The sequence below is a fragment of the Lathamus discolor genome, chromosome 3, assembly GCF_037157495.1.
Source record: "Lathamus discolor isolate bLatDis1 chromosome 3, bLatDis1.hap1, whole genome shotgun sequence".
NCBI lineage: Eukaryota > Metazoa > Chordata > Aves > Psittaciformes > Psittacidae > Lathamus > Lathamus discolor.
The window spans coordinates 41,049,181-41,059,328 of record NC_088886.1 but is presented as its reverse complement, the minus strand read 5'-3'; the positions used below and the strand labels follow the sequence as shown (position 1 = coordinate 41,059,328).

The 10,148-nt window shown below is 45.2% G+C and overlaps 1 long non-coding RNA gene across 4 annotated transcripts; it reads left to right on the top strand.

Moving 5' to 3' along the window:
* Window positions 1-840: 840 nt before the first annotated feature.
* Window positions 841-9,549, top strand: LOC136012075 (uncharacterized). 4 transcript variants are annotated; one of them, XR_010611568.1, is made up of 3 exons: window positions 841-863; window positions 1,137-1,233; window positions 6,150-8,651. It is a non-coding gene; the product is annotated as an uncharacterized LOC136012075 (long non-coding RNA). The 4 variants fall into 4 exon arrangements; XR_010611567.1 differs by adding an exon at window positions 8,734-9,549 and having other exon boundaries at window positions 857-1,233; window positions 6,150-8,035; XR_010611566.1 differs by having other exon boundaries at window positions 857-1,233; window positions 6,150-6,851; window positions 7,412-8,651.
* Window positions 9,550-10,148: the final 599 nt, after the last annotated feature.

Sequence of the window (10,148 nt, the reverse complement as noted above, 5' to 3'; positions counted from 1 at the left end):
CAGCGCCCTGCTGATATTTTCCAGCCATTCCCAAAACAATAGCCAGGGTGGGAGTGCTCTGAGCAGGCACAGCTTTGGAGGAAGCTTTTCCTGAGGGGCTGGAGCTGCATCTGTCTGCTCAGCTCCCCCTCCGGAGAGCTGTGCTCAGCCTAGCTCACCAGCCTGGCCAGGGACAGGGATGGCACCACGTCAGGTTTGGGCAGACCTAGTGGTTTCAGTATGTTTGCTGGGGGTCTTCTGCTTCACAGGATGACTTGAGGTTTTGGGCTTGAAGAAAGATATTAATCTGCTGGTTTTGTAGGTGTGGATAGGAGGGAAGGAGGGTGCAGCTGCTCCAGCTGCTGGAGCAGTATGGCCAGATGTCTTGGATGAAGCCCTCAGAGGCCCCAAGAACATCCTCTCCATGGACGCAGCCCTTTGGGGAGGTTCCCATCACTGCGTGCTGTGCTGCCTCACAGGAAGGCTGCAGGAAGCCCCAGTGTGGTGCACACGGATGCATTCCTTTGCATGTGTGTGTGAGTAGGTGGGATGTGCTATCACACAAGCACCCCTCTTCCTTGCACAGTTCCTCAGTTTTCCCAGCCACCAAAAGCATGGTGCTGCTTGCTCAGCCCAGGGCAGGGGGTTGAAAGCTGCTTCACCCCATAGCTACTCAGCAACCACTTGTCTCCTCATGCCCTAGAGTCCACACTGTCTTTAGAACCCCAGGAGGTGTCTGAAGCAATCAAGCAGCCAGATGGTTGTCTGGGCATGACCTCTCCTAAGGAGGCAGATGAGCTTGCTTCGTTAGGGTGGAGCTGCAAAAGTAATTAGTAATTTCTTATGCTAATACCTTACAGATGCAAAAGAAAGGCTCCCAGAGGGTAAGGGATGGTGGAAAGGATTCAGTAGTTTCTCCTTCAGCATTAGGTGTTGCTTACATGTGGTTGCTTTGGAGTTCACATCCTGCTGAGCTGTGGGAAGAAGAGCATGGGGAAGCCTTCTGGCATGGGCTGGGAGAAAAAGAAAGCCCCCAGCTGCCCATTTCTATCAGGCTGCAGCATGGCTGAGCTCTGTCATGGTGATACCATGGCGGGGCATAAAAAACCCCGGCTCCTGTCAGCTGCAACTGACTGTCCTTCCTGCTTTCTTTGCAGCACTGTCTGCAGGCCTGACTGTTGCTGAGGAAAGGCTGGAGAGGTGGAGGGAGCCTGAGCAGTGTGTCTTGCAAAGCAGGGGACAAAGGAAGAGCAGGTAACTTCTGAAGCCTGGAGTTTCAAAAAAGCAAAATGACCCTTAAGCATGTTCTTACCTTGTCTTTTGTAAAGCTGTTTCATGTGCATTTGTGTGTGGGGCTGGCTGTAGTGTGGGGGCTCCCTGGCTGTGCAGCTCTGTCTGCTGCACACCAGCAAATCCAGCCTCTCCAACGGGGGAACTGGGCGCCCATGCTGGTGATGCTCCACTGCCTGTCTTGGTGAGCTCAGGAAGACCTGGGCTTCATCATAGGTAGCCCTGGGTTTCTTCAAGTCTTTCACAAGCAGGAGCATTCAGATACTGCTGTGCCCAACAGCCCAGGATATAGGTACCCCTAGCCAAATGCCTACAACAGGCATCACTTGTGCAGAGCTGCCTCTCCGTCATCACTCTGCAGTTACCAGACTGTGCTGCTTGTGTTCCCAAGGCTTTCTGCCTGCCCTAGAAACTGCTTTTCAGTGTCTTGTGGGTGAGTTGAGCTCCTCTGGCCCTTGCACAAGATGAATTTTGCCCATCAGCACATTCAGTTCCCGCTCTGTTCCAGCTGGTGCTGGGCCACGCAGAAAGGGCACACTGGCCTTGATGGCAGCGATGCTGCTGGTCTGTGGGGTAAACTGGGAGCCGCCAGGGCGGCAGAGGGCATTGCAGAACCATAGCTTCTTAGACCGTAATAAGCTTGTGGACTTTGCCCTTTTAGTTGAAATAACAGAGATGAAAAAGCTACCAATGAGGATGATTGATGGTGGGCCAAATGAGCAGACAGCATAACCCGCCTTACCTCCTTCCCCAAGGCAGTGCGCCAAGGAGACGAGATGCACACAGGTTCTGGCTCCTGTGCTGTCAGCCAGCACATCCTAGCCTTGCTCTGGAGTGCACAAAGCAGAAGAAAGGCTTCCCAGCCTTCCACTTTGTTGTAATAGCACCGACTGCCCGTCTGCTGGGCAGTTTCCCAGGAGGTGCTGTGAGAACAAGGTTGCATAAGTCACTTCAGCAGTAACCCTTCCTGTTCTGCCCTGGCCCACACTGTCTTGTCTCCAGGCATGGCAGGGGTTAGGAGCCTTTCCTTAGCCTGGTAGGACAGGGGCAGCTTGGTTTGAGGTCTCTGATGAACCCCTGGAGAAGCTGTGGATGCCAAAACACCCCCTATCCTGCCTGTGTTACAGTCCCTAGTGGCAGACAGTAAAAAGGGGATGTGTGTTTGATATCCTGATGGGAAAGCGTGTGAGCTCACCCTAGGTTTCAGTGCACTTCAGCTCCTTACTGCATGATTGACTGCTCCGGGCCAGCTCCCGTCAGAGATGGTCAGGACAGTAGTCTGCACAAAACTTCAGCCTGGCCCAGGATGACTGCCAGATCTGCTGCTTCTCTGCAATTGATGTTGAAGGACAGAAGGTGAAAAGGGGTGTTGCATATGCTATAAAAATCAAATCAATTTTTGTTTATTTGTTTTAATAGGGGAACTTTGCTATGATAAATACGTCTCAGAAACTGAGAACGTGAACAACAATGGCTCAAAGAAATCTTTCTAGTGTTATAAATCTAAATCTCCTCATCGCAGCACAGCCCTTGTCAGGCTAAGTGTAATGGGGATCATGTCCTCACTTTCTGCCAAGGGTGTCAAAGCAAGCATATTCACAGATCTTGAAGAATGTGCCAGTGGTATTTCAGCAGCCCTAATGCTCTGCAGCCTGTGAAGTCTGCACAGTAACTGAAAGGAAATATCTTTGTTTTTATTCACTTGGCTTTATTCCTAATTTACTCTTTGATGCCATCAGCCTGGGATAACACATGTTCAGAGATATGCTTTAAATTAAGGAAATGAGTTTGATTAAGTCCTTTAAACATACTTTGAGGGAGAAAAGTATAACAATAGAGGTATTAAAGGCCCTATTTTAAAGCAATTCTAATATGAAATCAAAACATCGTGCTGCTAGATGGCAAGGTCCATTAGTGATGTGTGTGTGTTCTTTAGCTGGAGGGGATATCTCCTTTTCCAGCTAGGAAAGTTGCCAAAGAGCTTGAATCTATCCTCTGTTCTGGGTGGCAGTGACAGGCAGGTTCATTTCACTGTCTACTTACTTGCAGCCAAATAATAAATATACAAGCACTTGCCCTTTGCCAGTTGTACTCTGCTAGGTAAAAGTGATGTTTTCTCAAGAGTCATGTATTTGAGGTTTGGCTGCATGTTATTTCTTTTTATCTCTCTCTAGATAGTTACTTTATTATTATTATTTTTAGCAGTCCTGAGGTAGTTTATCTGTAAATAGGTTACCTAGTATTGTGTTTATGCTGTCCATTGGTGTGGGTGGAGGGCTCCCCCATTTAATAGAATACTTCCAGTGAAGTCAATAGAGTTGCAGGTATCTGCTGTGTCCCCATGCCAACTTTTCCCTCTAGCTGGGACAGCTGCTACCAAATTCAAACCTCCTTCATAGTGCAGCAGCCTTTGTTCTGCTGTTAGCATCACCAGTGCTGATGTGGTGCCCAAGGATCTGAGCCCAACTCAGCTGTGGCAAGCCCTGTGTAAGCTATCAGGAGATTGGTGTCCTCAGTGGAGACAATCCATTAGCAAGTTTTTGGGTGTGTGATACATGGCAGGATTCAGAAATAATATGGTGGAGGCATGAAAGTGGGTAAAGACACCGAGATCCCACTTTTCGTTGGGTATGATACAGGCTAGACAAAGACTGACAGTCCTATTAACTGAAAGACTTCTGTATTATTTAAAATAGAAAGGGTAGGGGGAAAGGGACAAATGCCAACAAAAAGGATGTGCCAAGGAGCTGCACAGTGATTCAGTTACGGCTTTGTGGCAGCAGGGAGCCAGGACAGGAGAGGGGATGGTAACTTCTGGGGAGGGAATAATCTTCAAAGTGCCTGAGAAGTAACCTGGAGACAGGCTTGACCTCCTTTACTCCTTCCCATGGCAGTTGTGCGGCTAGCAGGAGGAATGGGAAAGCACCGTATTATTTATTCCATCTACTATAAAAAGTGACTAAGATCTGGTTTGCATAAATGAAGCAATGAATTCCCCTTTCACTCTGACTGTTGCTGAAGGCATGTGACTTATTAGATATGCTGCTGTTGTAATGAAAATAACTAGGCAGGCTATTTTAAACCAAGAAGAACTGCATGTCTGGGGAAAGGGGGGAAAGAGGATTGGGTAGCACAAGAAAAGAGAGGCTTCTTCTGTGACAATCTTGGGCACTTTGTACAATTTAAGATGTTTCCCAAGCTCTTCTGGCAGAGAAGTGATAACAAATTGTTTAACAACTCAGGCTTGTCAAAGCAGTTTAAGGAGCTTTCAAAAGAGACTTTTAAAGGCTTGTGGCTTTCAACTGCATATGAATCATCTTCTTGAAGTGTGAAACTGTAATTTCAGATTCCTAACAACTATTTCATGGGTCACCATATACCTGTCTGTGTGCTCATAAGCTCTGGCACTCCATTCAAGAGTTAGATGTTCCTATGCAGATCCCATAGGACACAATGCCTGTGTCTGAGAGCCAGCACAGCGTTGCTGTTGCCAGCCTGCTGAACTTGAACATCTCAACTGGCAGAACCTGTGAGCAACAGAGGTCAGGGAAAACACATGAGGGGAGGAGGAGTAATGTCATGTCCACCCACAGCCAATTCCTTCTCCTCTGTGGCTCAGGGAAGGCATAGAGTCTTATCCGCTCCCAGCTCCTTTTCTTATGGAGCTCTTTTTATTTGCTGAAGGGTGTTTGGGGATTAGAGAGAGCGGGCCAGGGGGACTTCACCCTCTAAGCATAGCAGGGATCCTTTGCCGCCTTTGCCAGGAAAGTCAAGCAAACAAGCCCAGAAATGTCACACAGGAGGTCCCACAGCTGTCCCAGGGGAGGGCTAGGTGGCACAGGTGTAGCAGAGGTATGCTTGCAGCATCTGGCATCAGATGTGGCCAGGTAGGTGCCTGTGCACTGTGGAGGTGGACCTATAACCTCCTCTGAGCTAAGGCACGTATTTATGCAGCCCTACTAGAAAAAGCAGGGTGGAACACGCCAATATAGACACATTAAAGAGACTGAATAAATAAACAGTAGGTTTGGATTTATTTTCTCTGCTACTTGGATATCCTAGTTTTGGCTCAAGATAGATTTTGTACACAAATGTGATCTCCAGATAGGTTCTTGTCCTGGCTGATTTAGAAATCATGTGCAAAGGAGAAAAACTTTGCAAATATTCTTAAAGCAAAATTATATTTATGCTGTTTACTGATGAAGCATGTAAAATTCTTGACCCCCATTAGCTAGGTAATATGCAACAGATAACAAAGCTGGTCTCTGCCCTGAAGGATTTACAGTTTAAGAGATAACAGTGGATACAGTCAGAGAGAAAAAGCACATAAAATGTGATTAGTCAGTCTGAGACTTGCTAAATGCCATGCACTTAACGAGCATCATTCAGCACATTTGTGCCTCGCCTGGCAGAGTGCAGGGCTTGGTGGGGCAAAGCTGGACATGGAAAACAGGGTACGCCCTTGACACTGGGGAAGAGGTGATGGGAGGGAGCAATTAAGAAATGTCACACGTGAGAAGTGTTCTAGTCACAGGAAGTTGTAAATGAGTTAATAACTTTTATTGCGGGACCTACACTCAGTTCAGGTGGAATGTATGTAACTATGAAATCAAAATAGCCATGGGAAGCTTGTTTAAGAAAGGCTGCAGGTCTTACTTCTCCTCCTGTCCTCAAGGTCCCAGATGCTTGCCTACTCCCGCATTACTGAGCAAAGTGAGGAATTACACTGGCTGTGAATGGTGGTAACATTTCCAGGAGCAGTGACACTTCTAGAATGTGTGCTCTGGCTCACTTCCTCCTCTTAATCAGTTCACTAAGGTGAACTAAACACTAAAAACCTGTTGTTTCTCTTCTAATTTATTTTTTCTTGCTTCTACCAGGTTGAACTACTTGATGTTTTAAAAGCAGCAAGCATGATGATTTCTAGGTATATATCTAGCAATAACTCTTGATGCCCTGTGACACATCCCATCTCTAGAGAAGGTGCAGCCAGTGATGCGGCAGGAGAGCGGAGGTCGCCAGGCACTTCCAGCAGTACAAACCAGAGTGACACCAAGAGAGCTGGAAAGCTGCTGAGAAACAGCTTAATGAGATGGGTGGAAAGACTGTGCCAACAACAAAATTAATCTCTGGATTAAAAAAGCCTGCATGGTTTGAGGTTTGTGAAGCAATAAACTAGTTCAGATTTGCCAGGAGCTGAAAAAGAAAAGCAATTAGATGTGGCCTGGTTTTGGCTGCTTCCATCCCTGTGACAAGCACTGCAGCTATTCAAAATCCAGTGACAAGTATTGTGGCTACTTTAATCCCTGAGACAAGCATTGTGGCTACTCAAACCCCAGCAACAAGCACTACAACCACTCAGACCCGGGTGAGGGGTGATGGTACGGAACTAGAGGACTAACCTGTGTTGGTATCAGTCACCCCTACGCATGAGAAGAAATGGACACAAAACATCTCGGTGAAAGAGAATGAAGCAAGTTCATTGCTAGAACAGGAGGAGAAGGCAGAACAAGAGGTAACCTCTCAGTCCATATACCTGAGTGAGCTGCAAGATATGCAAAACAATATCAGCCATCATCCAGGTGAGGACATTATCACCTGGCTGCTCCGATGCTGGGAGAACGGGGCTAGTAGTTTGGAATTAGAGGATGGGGAAGCCAAGCAGCTAGGATCACTTGCTAGGGAAGGGGGCATTGACAAGGTGATTGCAAGAGGGATAGAAGTCCTCAGCCTCTGGAGGCGACTCCTTTCAAGCATGAAGGAAAGGTATCTTTTCAAGGAAGATGTTATATGTCACCCAGGCAAGTGGACTGCAGTAGGGAAAAGTATTCAGATTCTGCCAATTGGGCTGGCCCTGCCCAGTTAAAAGTTTTATGTACTGTAGAAGAGGAAAAAGATCCTGTAGTACACATAAAGGATATGCTAGGAAAAACAGTCTAGGTTGTTCCTGCCTCAGATAAATGCAAACTCCTTTGTGGGACTGTTTCTGTTCAAGGACCTGGATGCCCTTGGTGGGTAATGCAGGAGGATGGGAAAATCTGATATGTGTCTCAAGGGGATTTTATTTTTGGTGACAATAGCCAATGAATTAAACTGTATGATGTTAATAACTATGTAACACTGTATATTATTGCTTCTATAGCAAGTATACACCCGTCACCTCACTAGGTGCCTCACGGTGCCTGTCTTCACCGCTCCAGATTTGAGGATCTGAACCAGACTCTCTTTTGAGCACCACATTAATGAGGAATGAACTTTGATGAAACCAAGCAGGCAAAGTGCTGATGGAATCCGAACTGGCTTCAGCATGCAACAGTCCAACACCACACACCATCTCTCCTGCCTTGAAAAACTGTTATGACAGATGAAGCCCAAAGTCATGGACTGAGAGAGCTCAATGGACTTTTATAGGGATGGTCTATAGACTAAGGGAATGACATCTGTGTATATGTATCAAAAGACAGGAAAGGTGATGGTGTATTGAAAAGTCTGTGACCTGGCATGATGTAAAGGGTATGGAATAAGGTGTGGCTACTGTCCTGGCTTTGGCTGGGATAGAGTTAATTTTTTTTTCTTAGTAGTTGGTACAGGGCTGTGTTTGTATTTAGTAAAAGAATAACACACCGATGTTTTAGTTGTTGCTAAGCCGTGCTTACTCTTAATCAAAGAAAGACTCTTCAGTTCCCCATGCTCTGCCAGTGAGGAGGGGCACAAGAAGCCAGGAGCCAGCACAGCCAGCACAGATGACCCGAACTAGCCTAAACTGGTGAGAGTTGGCCAGGAACCACCAATCTCTGCTCAGGAATGGGATGGGCATTGGTCAGTGGGTGGTGAGCAATTGTATTATGCATCACTTGCGTTTCTTGGATTTTATACCTCTCTCTCTCTTCCCCTTTATTATTATTATTATATTTTACTTTGTTTCAATTATTAAACTGTTCTTGTCTCTGGTAAGATAAAAACCTGTGGGTTTTAATTTTTTCTGATTCTCCTCCCCATCCCACCAAGGAGGGGAGGAGTGAGCGGGCACCTGTGTGGTACTTAGTTGATGGCTGGGTTAAGCCATGTCAAGGTATTAAGAGAAACCTTCTAATGGGGATAAAGACAATACATTAGAATATGTTTTATACATGAATGCAATGGTTTGAAAGATGTGATGAGAAATTAATCTTTAATTGAAAATGACTAAAGGAATTTTGATGAAGAACAAAGAAATGTATGTATTAAAACAAGTCTTTTTACTAATAGAGATTAGCGGTATAAAAGTGTCTGTTTAATAGCACTAATAACTTAATAACATGTTTCCTTTGAGTCATATGGTAGGCTCTTTTTACCAGCCAACACTTAGTAAAAAAAAAAATAAAAATTTCCTTGGTTTCTCATCACAGTCATGTCTCTAGGTTTGTATGGGTGTCTGCTACCTCTGCTTATGTGTTTTGCCTGTGTTTCTCTATTTTTCAACAGTATCCAGGAGGAATGGTACCCATTTCAATCTCCCTGCCTTGGTATGAGTGTACTGGGGATGCTCCTGCTAAGTCTGCAAGGCTAAAAGCACTTACAAGCAAAAGTAAGCCTGAGGAAATACTTCAGCATGATCCAAATGGAAACTGGAAGGGTTCTTCACCAATGTGTTATTAGATGACTCAAATGCTGGCAATTTCAGTGTCGTCAAAGGAGGCTTTTCTGGTTTTAAGATGAAACAAAACACCCCGCTCAAAAGCGGAGGTATAGGCAACAATAAAGACTATGTAGGTGGAAATTTGAAGCTGATATCAATGGGTAGATCAACACTTTGCAAACAGGGGTAATGAATTAGGAAAACTCAGTGAAAATGTATGGGCCCAAGCAATGTTTCCTTGAGATAGTTACAAAGAAAATTCTAACAGTGATTTAGGGTGAATGTTAGACAAAACCAATAACAATTCAGTGAAAAAAAAAAAAAAAAACCAACCTGAAATTACTAGTGATTTTTTTTCTGTTCTTCATTTGGCAAATGGACAGACCAATGTCCCCATATTTAATTTTTGTCTAGCGTGTATAACCACAGTGAATGAAACCCACCAGTTAATACCCATCTATCTTTAAAACTTGCATACAAAATTATTTTTAAAATTGCCTCAGATCACCAAACCCTTAGTACTCATTTCTTAGCAAATACTGCATCACTGAATTTCCAGAGAATCAGAGGAAGTGACTGCTGAATCATTATATAAAAACCAGTAACTGATGTAGCCCAGGTAAATAGGAACTGAATTCTGGCTTAGGCTGATGCCAGCCTTGGGCAAAAGTGGTAAGCGGGTTGATTAAATGTGCAGTCAACACAAACTGTGACAGTTTAAGAGTTAACACATTAACAGCAAATAGATGGTTTTAATTATATTTTTATTTTTGAGAGAGAGGAAGGTCTCCATTCTGGTTTGAGTCAGTATTATGCCTAATTTGTGGATGGATGCCGAAAGGAGCAGTTTTGTTTCTCCTTTTCCTCTTATTCCCATAAATAGTGGTCACATGCGTGCCCTGTGAATCGGTTCAACTCACTGGGCCAACAGAAAACTGTGCCTTTTCTTTTTATTCCTGGCAGTTTCCTGCTGGATCCCCGTGCTGGGCTGACTCACCCGGAGCTGTGGAGCCACAGGAGTGTCTGTGGGAAGCCGAGAGCAAGGCTGCTATGTCAGACAGATGTAGTCCCTGTTCAGTTGCTGCTGGGGTTGCATGCAATGAGATGTAATGGTCAAAGGCTCCCTTAATCTGCAGTAGTGGAGAACTATTGGGGAAAAAAATAGTACTATGTGAAAACAAATATTGACCCTATTGTGGTTTACAGATCCCCTAAATGGTTTGCAGTGCTCTTCAAATGCTTTTAACCGATGCATCTGGAA